This window comes from Acanthochromis polyacanthus, chromosome 1, assembly GCF_021347895.1.
Source record: "Acanthochromis polyacanthus isolate Apoly-LR-REF ecotype Palm Island chromosome 1, KAUST_Apoly_ChrSc, whole genome shotgun sequence".
Taxonomy (NCBI): Eukaryota; Metazoa; Chordata; class Actinopteri; family Pomacentridae; genus Acanthochromis; species Acanthochromis polyacanthus.
Genome location: NC_067113.1, coordinates 50,457,413 through 50,480,709, shown reverse-complemented (window position 1 = coordinate 50,480,709; position 23,297 = coordinate 50,457,413). Strand labels below are relative to the sequence as shown.

The following is a 23,297-nucleotide window of genomic DNA, read 5'->3' as shown; positions in this document are numbered from 1 at the left end:
CCTAACTGAACATTGAAAAATAGGCTACCTCTCTTTTTTCTTTTTGTTTAATATTTTGAGGCATTATTTCTATTTTTACATAATTGATAATTGGAAGGTTATTTTGAAGAATGGTAGTCTACCTCACTTTTCCTAACTAAGGTGTAAGTGTCAGACTTAAGAGAGATGATTATTTCTTATTTTGGACTGAAAATTTTTCGCACGCGAGCTGGAAGTGTGTCCTCTTTTCAGAGAAACAGAATATGGTCACCCTATACTATGGTAAAGTGGTAGATATGTGGATCTATTTTTATTCCGTAAAAGCAGGACAACAGTAGCTCAACTAGCTCTGTCGGTAGAGCACGGGACTCCATCTCAGGGTGGGTGAAGGGACCTTTAGGGCACATCTCAGCAGCATTACCCTGAAGATGTTATGAAAAAACACTTTTGAAGCTGCAGAAACCAGCCAAGTATCTGTCTACACCTCCTGAAATGCAGTACTCTCAAATTGATGTAAGACGGTCTGTTTTTTGATACCATTCACATGAGCACACGGATCGAGGCTAATTCCAGGGCCAAAGAGAAGAAATGTTTTGGAACGGAAGTGTACCAGGCTCAGAATTTCATCTTGTGATTAGTAATTCTGATTCTGCAAAGCTGTTGGTATGTTTGTCTCATGGATGGACTTTCATACTGTCAGTGATGTGAGAGGGCGGTTTGAGGTTTTTGGTAGGATTGAACAAGTCTTCTTTATGTTGTGTGTGTAATTGTGTTTATCCTGTGTGTGTGAGTGCACATAAGAGGAGAATTTGTAATTCAGAGTGACGTCAACAGCTGCTATCAGCAAGGTCAGAGTCAGTGTGTGTGTTTGTACCAGAGACAGTCTGGAGACAAAGCAGCATCTTCAGCTGTTGCTTGGCTTGTAAAAGAGCCATTATCACTCACTCAGTACTTTCTGTCTTTCTTGCTCTGGATATCGGATAAAACACAATTTGCAATTAAAAAAATCCACAACAAAACTATTACTTCTGCTTTTGTTTTAAAGCCAAAAACAGGAAAAGAATGTGAAGCGTCAGATAAAAACAAATCCTCAAACTTTTTTCATTTTGTTCGGAAATACAAAAGTGAAGTCATGTGGGTTTTAGTTTTTTAAATGTAAGATGAAATATGAATAGAAAAATCATATGTCTTGTTTGAGGTATTCTCTTACTCAGCAAGTGCAACAACAAAAACAACAAACTGTTTGATTGGTTTATAATTTTTTTTATTCAGACACCTGAAACTGTGTCTCTATTTTTGGTTTTGAATCAAATCACAATTATTTTTTGCTGTTGTTGTTTTTGAATTTCAAACGAATCACAAATTATCTGGTGACACAACCAGACTCTTTTAATCTACCATAGCAAAAATCCCTTTCCCTTCGAAATACCTAGTTGCCTTGAAATTAGATTTTTTTTGCCCGTTCATTTGAGAAATTATCTCTGTTCCTGAAAAATTTTCTCTTGTTTTTTTTTTCTCCCCCACTGTGTCTGCAGTAATCACACAAGTCAGCTTCATGCTGAATCAGCTGCTTATGAATTCTGTCTCTGTGTGTTTCTCTTTTTGAGCTGCGGAGCCTGAAGGTCTAACCTTCAGCTGAACCCCCACAACTGTGTGTGTGTGTGTGTGTGTGTGTGTGGGTTGTGAACACTCACCTTTGACCTTCAGTACATACCTGAACTTCTATCTATCTATCTATCTATCTATCTATCTATCTATCTATCTATCTATCTATCTATCTATCTATCTATCTATCTATCTATCTATCTATCTATTTCCTCTGTTTTCTCTCTGAGGCCCCAGTGCCTAAGGCCGGATGTAAGGGTCATTAAAAGAGAAGCTGTGTGTGTGTGTGTGTGTGTGTGTGTGTGTGTGTGTGTGTGTGTGTGTGTGTGTGTGTGTGTGTGTGTGTGTGTCTACTTCATACTGAAAGCGAGGGCATTGGCCCTTCCTCCTCTGTCGAAAAAGGAAATACCAAATTACTGAGGGCCTCTCTCTCTCTCTCTCTCTCTTTCTCTCTCATCTGTGCTTCATGGGATTTTTTTGACAATTTTATACAATAAGGATAAAGTGAAATATATCAGTCCTGTTTCCTATACGTGCAGTTCAATGCACTGCTAGAATAGGAATAAACTCTTAAGAAAACTGACTTATGTGAGTTTTTATGTGACGCCCGGCCTGACGTCATCAGTTCGCGCATTCACACACACACACTGGAAGCACGAGCTGATGCTGAGCACGGCGCTCAGAGACGAAAACAAGAATGGCGAATGCTCAAAGATCACATTTACCTACGAATATTTCAGCCAGAGACCGGGCAAAACAGTACCCAGTTTTAAGTGGGGGGAAACTTTTTTGCACCCCGTGCAACATCGTTCTGGAGCACCGAAGAAAATCAACCGTGTTGCAGCACAAGGTTTGCTGAACACAAAGGACTCAAGCATTCAAGCCTAGTAACAAGATGTAGGAGAAGAATCACCTTTTTTTCCCAGTTCTAACATATTTCACATCTTTTTGCATATTTCACAACTATTCGCATACTTTGCATTTTTTCGCAATTTCCCCGCATAAAATGGCATAAAAACTCCGTATATTTATTCGCATATTCAAGGATTTTAGCCCACAGAATCAAGGAGTTTAGCCCGTGGAATCAAGGATTTTAGCCCGCGGAATCAAGGATTTTTGCCCATGTTTTTCTGGAGGGTATATTTATTATTCCATCAAGGAACGCGGTGGAGCTATGTGGCGATTGACATGCGTTTGTCTGTCTGTTAGCAACATTACTCAAAAACGGACTAACAGATTTAGATGAAATTTTTAGGAAAGGTCAGAAATGACAAAAGAACCAAGAGATTAGATTTTGGCAGTGATGTGGCTTATAGTCTGGATCCGTGGCTTTGTTAAGGATTTCTGTATCATTGTGAGATAGCGGCATGGCGTCGCTGTAACTATGACAACAAGTGAACACTACATCAGCTGCATGCTGCGATCACATGATTGTGATCGTACTACAGATCCACTGCTGTGGACTTATCGGGACTTATCTGCCGGAAATCATACAACGGCAGAGCAGGCTTGATGGAGTACTGTGGTCTCCACCAAGGCTACAGCTTTTCTTGATTTTCAATGTTTCTGACCATTGGTTTTCCCTCTTCTGTCTCTTCATTCTTAAAAATAGAGAATGAAGCTAAATCTTGTCTATCTGCTGCTCTGTACTGTAATGGGTGCCACTTTAAAAACAGGAAATGTTAAAAAAAAAAAAAACTCATATGACGTCGCATAAGGCATAGCCCGGCTAGCTCAGTCGGTAGAGCATGAGACTCTTAATCTCAGGGTCGTGGGTTCGAGCCCCACGTTGGGCGTGGTTTTGAATTGCATATTGAGTTGGGATGGAATCATAGAGTTGTGAAGGTCATTGTGTCTGATCAAAATCACAAGTGTTCTTCATCCACCTGGCTGCCATGTTGTTCAAACATCTGATGCATGAAAAAAATCCCAGAAACTCTCACATGGAAATCTGAATGTGGCTGACTGCTGTTTGCATGTGATGACGGCACAGAAAAGATCGAACTCACGACTTTATCATTCTTGTATTGTGTATATTCTAATAATTGAAGAATATTGCGACAGAATGCTGTGCTATATGTATTTTTTGTCATAAAGCCAATATGATTTCAGTAATATTAGTATTGGTTTGGCCAATATATAAATTAAAGATGCACTAAATTACTGAGAGGATCGACATATATCACTAAATTTAGACTTGGCCGAAAGAGAAGAAAGACTGAAAGCAGGAGAGCCTGATAAAACAAGAAAGCAAGCGGATAAAAAAGAAAAAGCTGCATGTGTGAGTGCTGGAGGAGAGTGTGTGAGTGCTGGAGGTGTGCCAGGGAGCCTGCCAGCGAGCCAGGCTGAGCTGGAGGGCCCCTGCTGGGGGTGGAGGGTTAAGGCCTCCACCGGCCTACTGGAGCATCCTGGGAAAGAGAGAGGGAGGGAGAAGAGAGGGAGATGGGAGAGGGAGGGAGGTTATATGGATAGAAAGAGAGAGACCCCATGAGAGAACAGGAGGAGAAGAAGAAGGGATGGAGGGAAAAGAGGTGGAAGCAGACAGCCAGCCAGCCAGCCATGGGCGAGAGCGAAGGAGGAGGTGATGTTGATGCAGACAGAGAGGTGGAGAAGGTAAACCTAGACCTGGAATGTGAGAGGAATGCAGGGAATGGAGGAGTTTTCCTCTGGCTGGAAAGGGAAAAGGACGGAAAGAGGAGGTGGGAGGGCAAAGAGGAGGAGGGGGAGGGGGAGATCCTGGAGACATAAAGAGCTGCAAAACACTCGTCTAATTTATTCCCTCCTTCCTTCACCTTCACTTTTACTCCACAGATCCAGATGTGTGAAACCACTCTTTCACCAGATCTGTTATATCTGATTTTTCCTTCTTCTCTTCATTTTCACATGTGGAAATGAGAAGATTCTGTCAGCGCTAAAGTCAGTCATGAATGCTATTTTACACCCAGTTTTTAAGTTTTTTAAAATTTTAACTGCACTGTTTAAAAGCAGAAGAGGGCTGATGTTGCATTACGTCATTTTCACGCTTTTTTTAAAATGAGGAAACCAATATGGGACTGAGTCACTGTATAAAACTGAAAAACTGGCTCCTTGAAATTAAGCAGTGGTGAGAATGAGGTTAATCTTTCTGAGTGAATACCTGCCTGCAGAGACAGACAGTCTGCCTTTCTCTGCATGTCTGTGTGTGTCTGTGCCATGCTGCGTTCACTTAAAAGAGCAACTCTTTAAATATGAATAACGTGGAGAGACACAAGTGTGTGTGTGTGTGTGTGTGTGTGTGTGTGTGTGTGTGTGTGTGTGTGTGTGTGTGTGTGTGTGTGTGTGTGTGTGTGTGTGTGTGTGTGTGTACTTGCAGTATTAATTATGTGTATTGCTCATGTTGCAGGGACACTGACATGTGAGGATCTGTTTTCCTGTTGGGGACAAAAATGAACTCAACAAACAAACAAACTATTCTGTTTTAACTCTCTGAACCTCAAAACCTGGCAGTTGGTTTAAAAGCCATGTTATCTTTTTTAGAAATCATCAAAATTACACCACTTATTAGCCAAAAATTGTAAAAACGGGAAGATTTTCAACTTTTTGATAGTCCAGGAGCTAATCTTGTGTGATATACAGTTCTTTTGGTATACTTAAAATCATAATATTTCATCAAATGTGTTTTGTTTAAAAAATTGCCAAAATTAGTCAGTTAGCAATAACCAGATTCCGTAAAAGCTGAAAAATTCTGCACTCCATCGTGATGGTGTGAAATTATTAGTAACTCTGGCGCAGCCAACAGTCATGTGACAAAAATTCTGGGATTTTGGCTGAACTAGGTTGAACTGCAGGCTGTGTTTTCACAGAGCAGATAGAAGGCTGGAAGGAATGGAAACCAATTACAAATGTAAATAGTAAAATATCTATAGTGTGCAGATTCACCATTTTATTTCCAGTAATAGAAACACGTGTGGGCACTTAAAATATGCTGCGCATGTTGATTCCAACATGCAACATCTTTCTTCAGTTTTTGCAAAATATATAATAACAGAAATCGAACTTTCGGTTTCTTCTTTTTTTATAATTCATGACATTATAACTTTGCAGAAGACATGTCTTTGTTTCTAGGCACAATTCTCATGGAGGTATAAGAGTCTATTGCAGTCACAAATGAGCTCAAAGAGTAAAAATGTGACTAGAGCAAAAAAAAAAGAAAGAAAACTGCTTGGAGTTCTGAGAGTTGAAGTTAAGACTTGATTTGATTTGTAATGTCCTCTGAAGTGATGAAAACACACACATGTATGAGTAAGCTCATAACTTACCCACCGTTTTATTCCAAATTCATTCAAAAACACAGTACAGATAATAGAATTTATAGTTAAACCACAGTAGGAACTGGTTGGAAAACATGTAATCACCAATTTCAGGCGCATATCTGGTTGTTTTTAGGATGTCACGATGCATAATCTCTGGAATGAACTGGAGCATGTGGATGTTTTTCCAAGTCTTTCTTTTTCTCTTTGTTCCTCTTCATATCTGTGTTTTCCTCATTTTCTTTCCCTCTTGTTCGTTTGTGTTCACGTGCTGGCATCGCTGTGCAGCAGTATCGCCAGAGCTTCTCAACACAGCAGGAAATCTCTGTTTCTTCCTCTGCCTCGCTCTCTGGGGGATTGGTGAGACAGTCTCCTATTTGTCCTGTTTTTATCTGTGCGTGTCACCGTTTGCGTTATATGTGGGTTTCTGCATGTGCGAGTGTGCAGTAATTTCAAAACAGTTGCTGCTATCTCTACTTCCATGTCTCCAATCCTGACCAGGAGGACAGAGGAAGGAGGGATGGAGGCAAGAAGGGGAGGAAAGAGGGTGAGGAGTGAAGCTGGAGCTGAAAGGAGGAAGAAAAAAAAGAAGCAACAGGATTAGAGGAGGGACAAGATAGCAATGTAGGATGGAAGAGGTGAGGGGGAGGTGAAAAGTGTCACATATACAAATGTATGAGAAGGAGGGAAGGTGGGGGAGGAAAGGGGTCACAGAGGTAGAGTAGCACTGTATGTGGTGACAGGACAGTGTTACCGCAAAAATCAATAAGCCTGTCTGCACAGTGGCCGTTTGTGTGTGCGGCCATTGAGTCTTCGCCTTAATTGAAGTCCTGTGTCAGCACCATAGTAACACAGACGACGGGATGTTCAGCGGATGTATTAACATACTTTCATCTCTCGAACACATCAGACCTCACTGTTCTCTTTTATTCATGCCTTTCTTCAGGAGAAGGAGGGAAGAAAAGAGTGAATGAGGAAGGAATTCGTACAACACAACCCTAGTGTACATTGTCGGTTATTTAAGGGGCTCCAGTCTCACCCAGAATTAGCACAGTGCTCCTTCTAAAAAACAAATTTACTTCAAACTGTCCACAACCAGATTTTGTAGGTTTTAATGCAGTAATGTCACCTGGTCCTCCAGAAATGCATTTGTACATTTGGTCCAGTTTTGCATGAAATGACTGGTGATTACCCTAACATTTGAATGGTTTAAGTACGTAGAATAGTCTGACTCACCACATGTAAATTTTAAGTGCTACAAACCTGCCATTGACTACACATTTCTTCTCTGCTTCTGCTTGAAACAACCTTCAGGCAGCAACCTACCATACTGAAAATTTAAAGCTCTGCCATGGACTTGGATTGTGACATGAGGCCAGGATAGGTTTTTTGTTGCTGTAAATTTACCATTTTAACGACAGGGCTCATCTCCCTGTGTGCAAATGTTCCACCAAAACAACTAGTGATTGGTTTAAGGAAATACAGATAGACCAGGGTGTTTTTTGACTTTTAGCAGAATGATAATGAGGTGCAGCCCAACTACTCTGTGCTGCAGAATGATATGACGATGCAATGATATAAGGACAAAAATGCTTGATCTATCGTTTTAGCAATGGAGGAAAAAACTACTTGAATTTAGACTAATAACACCAGTAGCTTGGTTCATCTAGAAATGCCATGCAGATTTATTGTTTCCTTGTGATTTTTTTGGTTGAAGTGCAGGTGCAATTTCAATCAAGATTTTCTTCGGCTGACTATTCAGTTCTCTTCAGTTTGATGTATATATCATCCCTTCACAACCTACGTCATCTCAAATCACTCCATAAAGTCAGAAAAATACTTTACAAAATGTATATAGAGAATACCGACAAATCCAAAGTTTCCCTTGGATTCTGTTTAAGCAAGCATTTGACCGTGGGAAAGAAAAAAGCTCCTCTTTACCAGCAAGGAAAAACAGGACTTCCAGCAGAACCAGGCTCAGGGAGGGAAGCCATCTGCCTCAACCAGTCAGGGTGAGGGTAAGGAGACTACAGCTCTACTGTTAAGATGAGACAAGTCACACAAATAATGGACTGAAAGCAACAGCTTTCCTTTAGATGCATCATGTTTGTGTTGGTAATTTTCTGTTGTGCAGCTACAGACTTACTGGGGGAGAAAGAGAATTTTAATTTTATTGTTGTAAAAATCTTTAAAAGTTACTGTTTGTTTTTTTTCTTTCTGTCTGTTGCTTGCCCACTGTTATTTCTTGCTCATTTATTAGACCAGACATGCAGTCAGCTTCAAAATGTGGTTTTAATGTCATTTTCTTTACTAGAAGTATTCATCCCAATCCTTAAGAGTCTTGCTTACAATCTGATAGAATGCAGCTTTTTTATATTTGACCTGCCGGTAAAGTTTCGCTCTCCAAACTGCACACTCATAGTTCACCAGCTGTCTGCATTTATCCTGGGAGCAGGGACTTTTTAGGATGTCCCAAGAACCAAAGCAAGAACTGGATCCTGGCATTTTAAGTAAAGAATGGTTTCTTGGAGAGGAGAAGAGCCATACTGCCCGCTGCAGTGTTTCCTTTGTGTTTGTACTTTGGTGCTGTCCTGCCTGCAGGTGCCGGATTTCATTGACCCACTGTTCACCCTGACTCCTGTGTGTCTTAACCTCCTGCATTTGTATCCTGATCTCATCTCCTTTAGATGACCAAAAACTTGCCTTTTGACAAAGTAAAGTCAGTTTTGCTGTGTCTCTGTTTCACCAACTTTGCTTTCGGGCACCAGATCTGTATCCAGTTGTTACAACTCAGTTGTTCGAGCCAGAATTCTTCTCCACTTGATTTTTTTTTTTTTTTTGCTGGCATTTTCAGAGGTTTAGCAATGAAATATTGATAGGTTTCCTTCAGCAAGACACTTCCCTGTTGATGTAACCATACAACAAGGAAAACATAAAACATAGAATACACACAAGGACATAGAGAATGAAGAAAGAGGTACAATGACTTTGGCTGCTTGTAGTGAAGCTCCCAGTCGCATGTAAAGTGTGTGTGCATATGTGAGGCTGATCAAACTAGTCTATTTGTCAGGAAGGCTCTGAAGAGAGAGTTTTTTCTGACAGAGACAGAAGCAAAGAAAGAGTTTTGATGTAACATTCATTCATAACATACAGAGCTCATATAACATTTAGACCATAGTGGAGAGCTCTGAAACATAAACTGGAATAAGAATAACAGGCACTGGCTTCGAAGTGTCTCTTTCTGTTATAACATCCTTTTCTTTCCCCATCACTCTCTCTTCAAAACTTTCTCCCCCCTTCTCCTTTGCTCTACCTCGCCTTTCTTCCTCCCTCATCACCCTCCCTGCCATCCATCCTTCAGCCTCCCTTTCACAGAGCGACTCCCCCTCTTTTCTTGCCACACACATCCACGGAGGCATGCTGACACTTAAACTAAATGCACTCACACACACACCCTATTCCCTCACTCCCTACTCTCACCACCCACACAGAAACGAGGACACATACAGGCCACAAAACGCACACACACTCATATACACTGGTACGCAGACACACACAGGATCCCCCCACACAGAGTACTTTCAGCACTTTCCTCTTTACCATACTCAGCAAGATCAGATGTCAAGTCAACTGACACAACACACAGAGGCTGTATTTTTCTTTCACCACGCTCTGTTTCCTCCTCCCTCTTATAGAATATATGCATTTTTTAAAGCCACGCCACACACACACATATATACGCAAGATTTTGGTGGCTATTTAGGAAAGTGAGAGAGGAGATGTGGCAAAGACAAAAGGACTAATGGTGAAAAAGAGATGAGCTATAAGCACATAAACAGACCATTCAGTATTCAGAAACACAGTCATGATAGCCTTAACCTTTAGCTACACATGTAAGCAAAGAGTATCTATTAGAGCATGCATACAAGACACAAATGCCTCTCTATGCAACACACACACACACACAGAGCGAGTGAAACATGAATAAATGATTTTCATGCACTGAAAAAACCACCACGAGCCAAGACGTTCTCACACACAGGCACTGTGTTTGCATGCTGGCAGCAAACACTGTGTACGACACAGACACAGACACACACACACACACACACACACACACACACACACACACACACACACACACACGCACATACAATTAAATTACATGCATATTTTCCTCCAGGCAGCATATATTGACACGGACATGGACACGCATGCACAAACACTCGCTTTTCCCATGCTTCACGAGGGATGTTTTGACACTTTACACACTCACAATACATGAAGGTGGACAACACAGACAGTGTAGATGACATGGGCAGCTTCACATATATTTGTACAGACTAATGCTAATTCAAAGTGTTCTTCATTTTTGTGATGTAATTCACAGCAGCAATGAAATTTGTTCTTATATAAGAATAGTCACAAGCTTTTCTCACGTTACATGACTTATTATAGTTCATATCTTCCTGTATTGGCATACATAACTGTCACACCCCCAGAGAGGCATGTTGTATTTAAAAAATCACCACAATTACACCATTTATCGCAGCCACAAACTGTTCAGACGGAATCATTTGATATTGGAGGATTTCCAGCTTTCTATCTCTGCTAGAGCTTATCAGTGATGTGCCATTCTCTATTGAAACGTAATCAAATCTAAGCTTACAATCAAGATACGTCACCCTATTCCACGTGCCTCATTTAAATACTTGTCAAAAATAAAGAATTTGCTCTAAAAAGATTCTATAAAAGACAAGAAATTCCATGCTTTTCAGTGCAACTAGGAAACCATTAATGACTCAGCTGTGACCAAGAGTCCTGTGACAAAAATTGAGGGACTTTTCGACTGAACTGCTGACAGTGTTTATACAGAGGAAATAGGAGACAGGTTGGAAACAAATGAAAAGTTCCATAAATAAAATATCTATAGTATGACGAATCACTATTTTTCTTCCAGTATTAATAATTTCCATGAGTACTTGAAAAAAGGGTTGTACATGTTGATTTCAGTTTTTTCCTTTTTAGAAAAAAATATTTGTTCAAAGAAATTCAAAGTTTATTTTTCTTTTTGTCTCATGATTTATGGCATTATAACTGGATCATACTACATAAGACACAATTCTGAGTCCTCATTACATTTCGCCATGGTTGTGCTGTTTACATAGAGATACAGGACTGTAGACGGTATAAATGAGCCCACATTGAGGAAAAATGTGACTAGAGCAAACTGCCCAAAAACTGTTTGGGGTTCAGAGGATTGACACTTACAGGGAAGATAAAGAAATGTCATAAAATATGTGTTTATGGTTCACAAAACTACTCATAACTTTCCTATTAATAGTGATTATTAGCATTTCCAGTGCAGTCAGTTTAATCTGAATGAAGTCGTTTAGATAATCTGGATAAACTATTCGCTTGTTTGTTGTCTGAGCACCTTCTGCTTCTTGCACCGTGTCTCATGTTCCAACATCTCAGTGTGTTTTTGAACAAAACGCATTCAGCGAAACACTGATGGCAGTAAAACAAACATACATATAGTAAACAGAAGAGAATGTGTCGTCCTGCTTGGCATTCCTCAGCTTCACATTTATTATTCCTCCTCCGTTCACATTGATGTTCTTATGCAACAGCAGCAGCTTAAGTGCCTTGCTCAAGGACGCGGTGACAGTAGCTTGGCGAGGGAGTGGAGAGTGGTTTTCATTCATTCGCTCGGCAGCCTTCCAGTGAAAACCACACAGCTTTCACCTTTAGGCAACCACTGCCCCTGATATATATTTAAGTGCAGGCTGCCTTCAGCTAAACACACACACACACTCAGCACACACAGGGCAACACGGCCACACACCATGTGTACAAGCCAGATTTGGCTCCGTCCTCATGTCTGCCATACGGTTGATTCCTCCCTGCTGTGCACACCCTGCAGGCCAAACACACAGCTCTCGCCTCTATGTGTGTGTGTGTGTGTGTGTGTGTGTGTGTGTGAAAGTAGGAGAGAGCGAGAAAAGAAAGAGAAGCAGATCGGACCAGGAAAGAGGACAGAAAAATATTTTACCAGGAAGCCATGTTTTAGAAGAAAAATGACCTATTTTGTGCTCTTGAACCGTTGTTCTGTTTCCTTGTGGGGTAAAATCACCAGCATGCTCTCTGCTAGCTGCAGGTCATGGGTGTGTTATGACCTGGATCGGCACCACATTCATTTTTAATAAGCACAATAGGCATAAAAATAGCGTAGCTCTGACACATAGGTTGCGATGGTACCACAGATGTCTATAATACCCACAACAAGGTGGCTGTATTTGTAAACACATCTTTTCTGCTCAGATTATGTCTTTGAGTCACAATATGTTGGAGTTTTTCAAACCCTAGAAAAGGCTTCTCCAAGACAGGACTTGCTCAGACAGAGTCTGGAGGTGAGCAGAAACAAACCACCTCAGTGGGAGTTCATTCTGAATGTCATTATGTCCGATGACTCAACACGGGTGTTTTCATTTAATCACAATAATGTTGTCAGTTTAATTTTTTTCTTGCATGAAACAGTGTTTGATCAATGGAGTCATCCATCCATCAATCCTCTATACACCGCTTTATCCTCATTAGGGTCGCGGGGGGTGCTGGAGCCTATCCCAGCTGACTTGAGCGCAGGCAGGGGACACCCTGGACAGGTCGCCAGTCTGTCACAGGGCTACATATACAGACAAACAGTCACACTCACATTCACAAATTTAGAGTGATCAATTAACGTCAGCATATTTTTGGACTGTGGGAGGAAGCCAGAGTACCCAGAGAAAACCCACACATGCACAGGGAGAACATGCAAACTCCATGCAGAAAGATCCCAGGCCCTCAATGGAGTCAGTGTAGGATTAATGTAAACTGGTAGCATTTATATGCTGCAATTGTACTGTGCTTCAAATAATATAGTATGCCAGAAAAAAACAACAAATTTTCAGGATAGTTTCATCATTTCAGTGATGGACAGGTTTGCAAATACAACCTGAAAATACTGATGTGGTGTTAACCTGTTGCCACTACAATGCGACTCCGGATTAGCCTAGCCGCGCTAGACAACCCACGGCAACGAATTTAATTCTCTGCCAGGGTGGGTCCAGTTACCCTCCATAAGGCTCGAGGTTGGATGCTCCTAAAACTGGCCGGACGAATCACCATGAAGTGTAGAGTCAGAAGGCGGGCGTAACTAAGTGACGACAGAGGCGCGACGATTCTGACAGAAACAACCGGCGCACAATAAACATTTATCTTTCGACTCGGCTTTGGCCACAGCCCTTAAAGATTTGAAGCTAAAATTCAACTTGAAAGATAAACAAAGGACGGCACTGAAGTGTTTCATTGAGAAGAAAGACGTATTTGGACTTATGCCGACGGGATATGGCAAATCCTTAATATACCAGTTGGCTCCGCTGGTTGGGAAGCTAATGGGACTTAGCCACAATGCGGCGCTCTAGGAACTACGTCAGCCTATTTGTTGCGCTGATTGGTTGTATACCTACCCAATTGCTGCAGAGTGATTTGAAAGACAATCTTTTAGCCCGCCTCCCTCCTTTTCGAGCGTTCCTAGACCCTTGTGTCTTAAGAGCTGGGTCTAGCACGGCTAGGCTAACTCCGGATAAGAAGAAGAAGAAAATGGATGGACATTACACAAATTTTATCCAAGTATGATTTTAGGTCGATAAGAATACTATGCACAAGGCCATTCTAGACCTCTCTCTTTCCAGAAATATTTTCTGAGTCCTCCTAGGGATCTCAAGGTGTTCCCAGGCCAGATGAGATATGTAACTCCTCTGTAACTTTAGTTGTACAAAGATGGATTGTCTCAGGAATCCCACACTAATTTTGTGTGAGAGACCTGCTGAAATAAAACCAAACATAACCATCACCGCCATATAGGATGAACACACACAGGAGAACATAGTCTGCATAGACAGACACACAGTGTAGCATAAACACAACTTTGTGCACATCCACTGCTGGCCCTGCTAGCCACATGTGTGTCCATTTTGCAATATACCAGGAGCTTAAAGGTTTGCATATTTAGATAGCACCTGTCAGGTTTATTGTAACTTTTCCTCTCACTGGACCTCTTTCCTTTCCTCTCCCTTTCCTGCTGGTATGGGGTTTGGGGATCAGTCCAAGCCACTCTGTTTGCTTTCCTTTTCCTGAGCAAGACCTGTCTTTTAACCGTAAAGAGATACAGAATGAATTTCATAAAAACTGTGTTGGATTAGAATCACAGACTTTACCCTTAAGCCAGCTTAGAGCAAGCATAGTCTGAGACTCAACAGAACGATTGGGTTTTGTCTTTTCAGCGTGTTAGCTCGATTTTTGTATTGCAAGTGAAGAGAGGTGACATTTTTCTGCTTTTATATTATTGAAGCATTTCAGTTTGGACAGAAAATGACTCTTTCAGTATGAAATCTGCATGAAGACCTTGGCAGGTGAAGAGCCAGCATAGACTATTATGAGCAGCTCTGTATTACATTTCATTCACACATATAAATGACACAGTAGAACAATGGCATACAGAACAGCAGGAAGGCAAAATCAAGACGCTAAGAAACGGAAATGTAGAGAAGAGAGTGAAAAGAAAGAATGAGGGTGGATAGACAGCAGTCTCTGTGAACCTGCATAGACAAGCTCAGTCAAGCTGCTTTGGTGAGAGAGGGAAGGAAAGCAAGGATGTTTTGACAGCTCGGAGCCATCACAGCAGCAGAAGCCAGTCTGTGTGTGTGTGTGTGTGTGTGTGTGTGTGTGTGTGTGTGTGTGTGTGTGTGTGTGTGTGTGTGTGTGTGTGTGTCTCTGTGGGTGCAGGTGTTTTTGTATCTGTGCACGTACTGTATTCATGTGTGCGTGTCTGCGTGCACACAAAAGACTAAAGGCAGAGACAGACAGCGACGTTTCTTCTGATTCAGAGACAAAGAGGAAAAAAAGGAAAGTCTAGCAGAGAGGCTGGATGAAGGACAAATAAAAAAGATATGAGAGTGCATCTGTGTGTGGCGTGCATACATACTGATATGTGTCAGGGCGGCCGACATCCGGTCCGATCTTGCGTCATTCTGGTCACAACAAGCAAACCCCCTCGTTAGAGAGCTGTTGACGAGCAGTGTGTGATTGCTTTTATCGTCTTTTCACCTTTTTCCACATTATTTCCTCTCCTATCATTGTAAACGCAGACAAAACAAGTATAGGCTGCGTACGCTTTGTCAGCCGGCTTCACCTTCACACAGTCACTCTGGGATCTGCCCTGAACAAACACACTCCTCTGCAGCTGCCACTAAGCAGCTCAGGAGCAGTTGGAGGTGAGATGTTTTGCTCAAGGGCACCTTCACTTGACTGTACGCTTTTTTTTTCTTCCTCTCTTTTTATTTGAAAAAGGGGAGGCCATTACTCATTCACCTCACCTGCACTTTTCCCAGCAAGCCTAAGGACTGGCACAGTTGACCCTCCAGTCACAAACCTGCTACTTTCAGCTGCTGCCTTTAGGCTACTGCTGCGGCAGTTGACTCTATTTGACGACGACTGCTTGTTTATCTTGTGATGAAACTGTTTTGTGACCCAAAACATTCCGAAAGAGCAGCATCAGAATATCATGCAGCAAAAATTTCTCAAAAAATGCAGAATAATGACATTAAAGTTGCAATAGCTCATTTTGTGCCTATGTGAGGGCCGCGCACATAAATGGGACACTGATGTAAGTTACGGCTGACATGTTGGCAATAAGCTGGCATATCAGCTCAGCAGTATTAGTATTAATTTAGAGTCCTGTTTCTAGCCACTTGAGAAATGGGAATGTTATTTGTTTTAGTATTTTTCCAATGCTGTAGTCATCTGCAAATCATTGATTCAGTATGTCTGCTGATTACCAGATAACATAGCTGGACTTTAGCAGAAAATGACAATGACAAGAACAGAAAGAATCAACTGAAAAAGGGAAACTGTAGGACAGTAAGGCCCCGTTTACACGACAGTGGATTTAGGATGAAACGTAAAGGTTTTGTTGGGTTTCAGCCTCCTGTTTACACAGAAACCGACCGAAAAAGGAAACTTTTGAGTACGACCTCTGGAGTGGAATTTTTCTCAAACGCAACAGCTGCCGCCATCGTGTGAATGAGTAGCTGCAGTTTTCAGTGACGAACGACAACAGGGACAATGGCAGACTACCGTGTTGGGCTCGTGCTGCTGACTGTACTGAACTTAGTGAAACTCTTTCAACAAAGTGTGCATTTGTTGCACCATTACTGCATTCAGCGGTTCAATACATACCCCAGATAATCAGCCCACCTGTACATCGATGGCTCTATTTCTTCTGGTCTGTGGAGGAACGGGTAGTGGTCACATGGGGTGGACCTCTACAAAGTTACATCACCAATTACCAGCCTGGCATGCGTGCTACAGCATTTTCAGTCCTTCCAATGTTAAGACAGATTGTTTTTCCCACTCCGTTGTCATGTAAACTCAACAAGGCAAAGGAAATCCTTTTGTGTTTCTGAGTGAAACGTTGCCATGTAAACAGGGCCTAAAATGATGAGTTAAAAGTTGTGATAAATCAACATACAGCTAAAAAGAACAGCAGAATTTGATTGTAAGTGGGTGTGGGTTTGTTGTACCATTTCCTGTGCCAATATTCAGCACTGGTAGATGTATACGAGTTTTTTCGCTTTAAATAAGCATCATAAGGAGGCTGGAGGGGCGATGGTGGCGGAAGTCTCAGGACCTTCATCCAAAAGATTTATGCTCCATGTTTGACCTTTGGTTTTTTTATTAAATTTGCATTTCATTTTGTAACTTAAGTTTTGCTTTCACAGCTATTTGGTTGAGTTTAGGTACCAAAACTACCTGGTTAAGTTTGGGTAAATATCCTGGTTTGGGTTAAAATGCAGCCTTCCACAACAATAGTGACATGTTATAAGGCAAGCTTCTTGAAAGAAAGAGCTTGAGTGTGCTTCAGTGGACTTGGGTATCCTAGTTATGATCCATATCCCATCTACATGTTTGCACATGTAAACATCAAATCCTGATTTCAGAAACCTGATTATACTAAAACTCCAAAAGAACCCTGGAGCCTCAGCTTCAGCTAAGTGGCGTTACAGACACTGGCTTCCTCTGGTTGGGATTTTTATGGAATGGCTCAGACCGTTATCCATCATGCATACAGTTGCTTTGATTGTGCTCCTGTCAACAGCAAACTGATTAGAAACCAAGCACTATTCCCCACAGCTGTCCAATTTGTGCACTATTACAGCTGATCTCATCGTGAACAGGCCTGGGGTTCGTACCCATGTTTCCTCTGGCCTCGTGAACGGTTCAACTGTGTCACACAGCCGGTAAAATGATGCTCCTATCATGCAGAAATTTTCTTTCCACTTGGGGTCACTGAAATCCATCACGTTGACCCTAAAACAACAGCCACAGCTGGGTATCTTCATCCACTGCTACATAGTCCTGTGTGGTAGCAGCACAGCGTGAGCCCTGAACAAAATGGAGGACATGTTCAATTTCCTGTCACTGTCATCCTCTGATGACAATAAGTTGGATAGGATAAATGTATAACACAATTTTGGCATTTAAAAGTGTTCAGCCTGCAACAAGCCTAATTTTCACCAGCCACATTCAGATTAATTCAAAAGACCAGTGAAAATCCATTTTAATGTCTATTTTATGTCTTAAAAATTTGGATGTGTAACATAAAAGCTGTGACAATTCAAACACCTATTACTGTCCCACCATGTTTATTTACTTTCTAGAGCTGCTTCTGCTGTCTCTAAAATGTCTCAGCCATGAGCAAAATGTACCAAATGTTCTGCTGTTGGCTGCAAGAGTGAACATAGAAATCTTCATGCACTAACAATATCTGAGGAACTGAAGAGCCAATAAATTATTTTTATTTTTGAAAGCAATGTCAGCCACAACAAGAGGAAAATCCTTCGTGTTAGTGTATTGTGCGGCTAATGTAGCACAATTCAGAACCTGTGGAAACTGTAATGCTGAAGGACATTCAGAGAAGACTAATTTGAAACCAATCAACAATGATTCAGAAGCAGTTTTGAAATTGCCTTAACTCAACTAGTGTTTCTCTTGGTTTGCTTCTTTCCTCCTCACTGTACTTACATATTCCCACATATGTGAATACAGTGAACCCTCGCTATAACGCGGTTCACCTTTCACGGCTTCGCTGTTTCACGGATTTTTTTAGGGCAGTTTTTTTATGCTTTTTTTAAACAGTGCATTGTGTTCTGCATCCTGATTGGCTAAGGGACTGACCAACATGAACAGTCTCCGTGCCTGGTCTCCTCTGCCATACAGGCCAGCACTGCCTGCTGTGGAGCGCTGGATCATTTCTCTCCTTGGTCTTCATGTAGTGAGACACCCTGAAAGACGGAGCCGACAGAGCAGCCTTCTTTTCCCCCGCCGTCAACCGGACAGTGGACGTGGTCCCCAGCCGTCTCTGGCCACCGCAGCCGCGCTCCCCAGGAGAAGAGCACAGGCGCGAGCCTTCCCCACCCCCGACTGCTCCGATTGATTCAGCCGGCCCGCTCTCTGAGGCAAGAGTACCGCCGCGGCGTCCATCTGGCTGCAGCTGCAGCGCTCCCCCAAGTGCAGTATTGTATAATAACTGTAAAAAATAAAGCTGACTACTTCACGGATTTCACCTATCGCGGGTTCTTTTTGGAACGTAACCCCCGTGATAAACAAGGGTTCACTGTACACTGATATTTCATTGTAAGATAGTCAGTCACAGAGAAAGTTAGAAGTGATTCAAAAGCCCTGGTCTCACTCACTCATTTACACCTGTGAATGCTTCATGCTGTCAGTCACAGACACAGAGAGAGTCTTCTTCCTGAAGGGGGCGTGTGCAGCAGCAGCTTAGCTCCAAACTGCCTGTTTAGAACAACACTTAGACCAGGCGTTTTACAGCTTGTTGAGATGAAACATATTTTCAGCATTTTGAGCTGAAAAAATAAAACACATTCTGCATACATTTGAGACTTTCATTTATTGAAATGCTGACAAGGGCCACAATATGAGGCCTTTAAGATTAGACTAACATTTACAGGAATACCAAATAAAACTGCAAGTTTTCTGGCATTATTCAGTAGCTAGAATGCTAGTATATATTTTGTATACTAGGATATGAATAATCAGATTTTCTCAATGTTTCATGCAAACTCCACATCCCAAATAGGATCAAAGCTGGGATTAACCTCTTCTACTAGATACTGCTGTGTAAGTAAACATAATTATTGTGACAAGATCACTGTAAATCACCAATATGAAAATATAAATCACAGCAGCTAAAAAGTAAAGATTAGCCATGGCTTAATCCAGTAACATCTAAAACGTGTAGTGTTACATACGGCATTTAAAGCGGAATCAAAAAATTTCCAGACAAACAGAAACACAGGGTTTATTGTACAAGACCTTGAGTTTTTCACTGACAGTCTGTCTCCTACATGCTCATTGTTTCTGCTGCCTGTTTGCCAGACAACCAATGCACACAAGCAAACAGGCAGAGTGAGTGTTTGCTGTTTGACAAGCGTGCACGTGTGTGTGTGTGTGTGTGTGTGTGTGTGTGTGTGTGTGTGTGTGTGTGTGTGTGTGTGTGTGTGTGTGTGTGTGTGTGTGTGTGTGTGTGTGTGTGACACAGAGAAGATGGTTGTCCTTTTAAGAGGCCAGATGATAGAAGGGTTGTGTTTGTGCGTGTGAATGTGTGTGCATGCTTGCATGTGTGTTAACAATGTACCCTCATGTCCCCTGTGTCAGAGCCTGGCTAAATCAAGTGAACCATGCTGTGTGTGTGTGTATGTGTGTGTCAGAGTGTACGTGCCAGACCAGATCAATATGAACTAATCAATAGGAGAAGACAGCTAGAAGGACCTTGGGGACGGCAGATACACACCTGGTGTACACACACACACACACACACTCACAACCCCTCTTTGTATTCCACACTCAGTTTCTCTCTTTATCTTCTCTCTCTCCACCTCCCATGTCTCTTTCTCATTCTATTTCTCTATTTGTGTCTTTTAAAAATCTCTTTCTCGCACAAACACACTAATTATCTCCCTCTTTGTTCTTGCACACAGTAAAGGCTGTAATCATATATGTCACCGTCTAATTTCCTTATCCTCCTCGTTCCTTTTCCTGGCATCTAAAGTTTATTTTGTTTATGGACACAAAGAAGCTGATTATGAAAATGCGATGGCTGGTTTCAGCGGCGACCGAGTTCATGCTTCTCCCCTTTGTTAAATCAGAGACAGAGAAATACAAATAAAACAATCACGTCTGACTTTGCGAACACGACTCACTGAGCCATGCTGTGTTCGAGCAGCAAACAAACCCGCCGCTGCAGTTTTTTCCAGTCCGATCACATCTGTCGAAGCAGCAGTGGAGGGCTGAGATCTGCGCCACTCCACGGTGGAGAAAATTCACCTGCTGCCACACATCTGAGTCCAGCCCTGAAGACGACGTGATGAGTTTAGTGTTGCTCCGTCGTGAAAACGCATGTCGTCTTCCATTATGTATGGAGGCAAAGAATGGTCAGAATGATTGAAATTTAACTCTGAATTCTGAGTTTCCAAAAGCCTTTTAAATGTTTTTATTCTTTTCATGTATGTATTTTCTTTTTCAAGGTTAACACGTCAGTTTAGTATGTCATCAAGGTTTGATCTGGTGACTATCTTCTGTAGTCTGAACTTTTAGTGTTTATATGTTTTCAGTTTTGACTTGAACTTTTTGATCTGGACATTTATTACAAATGTTGTTTCTGAAAAATTCTAAAACATTATGTAAAGCACCTGGAATATGACCTTTTTTTGATATCTGGCTTTTGACTTTGTGTCCAAGTTTTTGAAACACTAAAAAAGTGAAATTAAAAAATTCTAAGGATTGCCTAGAAATTGAAAATGGGGGGCATGTCAGTTAAATTAAAATATTTCAAGGTTAAATGTGATTTGAATTCCAACAGCCCATGTCATAGCTGCATTCAGATTCACAATTGCATCCAAAGTTTCTGGATCTTGAAGCCATTCTTTGTTTCCGTACACAAAGCCTGAACAATCCTGCAATAAAACAGGACTGATGCATGTTTTCCAACATGAATCTCTGTTTTATATCAGTCTGTATCTCCTCATGCCAGAATTGTGTCTCAGATCTACACACATCGAAGCCAATCACAAACCAGGCCTTCATTTTTTTTTTTAATGCAGGTGTGAATAAAGCTTTTGCCAAATCCAGAACTGACAGGCTGGTTATCAGCAGGCGCACCACAGCTCTGGTGGATGCTCCGGGTCTCAGGCACTTTCAGTTAAATTCACTCAAAATGCAAATTGAAACTGTAATTCATTTACTGAGAGATAAGAGTGCTACTCTGTCTCAATAATGCTTTATATAGTGAATATTAAATAACTGTTTGAGATTTTCTTATGGTTTGAATGTCCACTTCCTGGGTTAATTGGATTGAACAGGAAGCGACCCATACTCTCAGTTCAATCAAATACAGTTCAAACCAGCTCAGGCTAATTTTTATGAATTTTCTTGGTGCTTGGATCACTTCAGGCTTCCTTTTATTTTAGATTTTATTAGTATATCTTATTATTTAATATGCCCCATTTTTCCTCGATGATAGAATATACTCAAATTGATATGAACTCCACACATTTGTTCAAAACCTGATTCCCGCTTGATCTTACAATGTGAGCCTGTTGTGATGGTAGTAGTGGGAGTATTGGCTTTCTTAGTCTTCAAGTGTCCAATAAATGATCTACAAGGTCGGTTACTGTGGAGGAAGGTCCATCTTCTTTGGTCTTCAAGTCAAAGCATTGACGTATGTTTGGGGTCATTATCCTGCTGTAGGATGAATCATTCTCCAGAAAGATGCAAACCAGAGGGTGCAGCATGTCTCTGAAGAATGTCTCTGAGGGCTGAAGTCGACGTCCAGAGTAGCTTGATACCTCCAATATCTGAATGTTCCCACAACTGTGTTCCACTGCCGGTTTGGTATTTTGCATCATCACTCCACTTCTGTTTGTCTTTTTACATGCACTCTACTTTTGCTGCCATCAAAATAAATGTGGATTCATCAGTAAATTTAACTTGTTTTCTGGTCATCCACTGGGACAATGCTGGTCAGGAATGTCTAAAAAATAGTTTAGAGACACTACTGTTTGACAATACTTCTCCTAATTGGGGTCTTGCATTCTTTACTGAGCTAATTCTGTATCTGTGATAGACTTTCTTTTCTGTCTTTCTGAGAACAAAGCTTGATGTATTGATCCTCTGATTATGTGCTTACTTTTGCTCTGCTGCATTGTGCTTCAGATAAGACTGATCTAGTTTCCACAAAGCATTAAGTGCTATGCAATGCCTCCTAAGAAACCTGCAGTCCAGTCATGATTTGTTGCAGAGAAAGCCACCCCTAAGAATGTGACCACAGTTTACAGTGTTTTCCCAGTAGTGCACAAGTTATTTAAAAAAAAAACACCCTAACGTTCTTAAACACGCCTGCTTGCTCTCATGCCAAGAACAAGATGAGTAGACTGATGTCACTTCCATATCTGCACACATTAAACATACAGCTACAGCGGTTAGCTTAGCTTAGCTAAAAGACTAAAAGCAAAGGGAAAGCTAGCTTGTCTTTGTTGTGGGTAGAAAGGAAAAAAGACGCTGCCTAGACAGCCTAGAAATAGTTCCAGCAAACCCCAGTAAAAAACACATGCTCTCACATGTCTGCTTTTGTCCAAACTAAGATTGTAGAGGGGTTCACACAGAATCCTGCAGACTTTGGTAGATGCAAACTTTGCTACCGAGGACCTTAGCAGACCCTTGTGCATGACTGCAGGCATAACTGGCCCAATCTTAAGGTTTGATGAGGTTGTATATGTTGACATAATTCAAAAACAGGTAGTCCAACCCAAAAGTTTAGTCAGGAATCCCACTTTTAACCTCAAAGTGCATAGACTGATGCAAGCTTTCAAAATAGGCAACGACTGCAGATGCAGTTCTATTTATTTTACAGTTGATATGCATTGCGTTGCTCCTCACGTGGAGCATAAAGACAAATGAAACTCTGGTGGATGTTTCTGACAGGCTGTCTGTGACTTTGCACTTTACACAGGATATAGCAGCTACTTGCAGATTGGCCTGTTGCACCATGTCAATGTAATTTTTCCTGATGTATCCCAAGCATACTGAGCAGACATAGCACAGGACTTCTGGAGAATTTAGAGCTGTACACTTTGGTAGGGCACGTACAAATCAAACACCTCTAAACCCTGCAGCTGCTACTTCAATTGCAACTCTTTTAATGATGACTTATAAAGGTGTCGATGACCAAGAGTCCACTTGTAGTCTCTCATTATAAACAATTGATTCAAGCATAATTTCTTTTAATAGTTGTGTGCAGTTGTT

At 41.4% G+C, this 23,297-nt stretch overlaps 1 protein-coding gene and 1 non-coding gene across 2 annotated transcripts in view; both read left to right on the top strand.

Annotated features, from left to right (window-relative positions):
* Positions 1-23,297, top strand: part of wnt5b (wingless-type MMTV integration site family, member 5b) — a 107,680-nt gene that overhangs the window by 32,117 nt on the left and 52,266 nt on the right. The gene's annotated exons all lie outside the window — the stretch shown is intronic.
* trnak-cuu (transfer RNA lysine (anticodon CUU)) lies at positions 3,308-3,380 on the top strand. Its single transcript has one exon. It is a non-coding gene; the product is annotated as a tRNA-Lys (tRNA).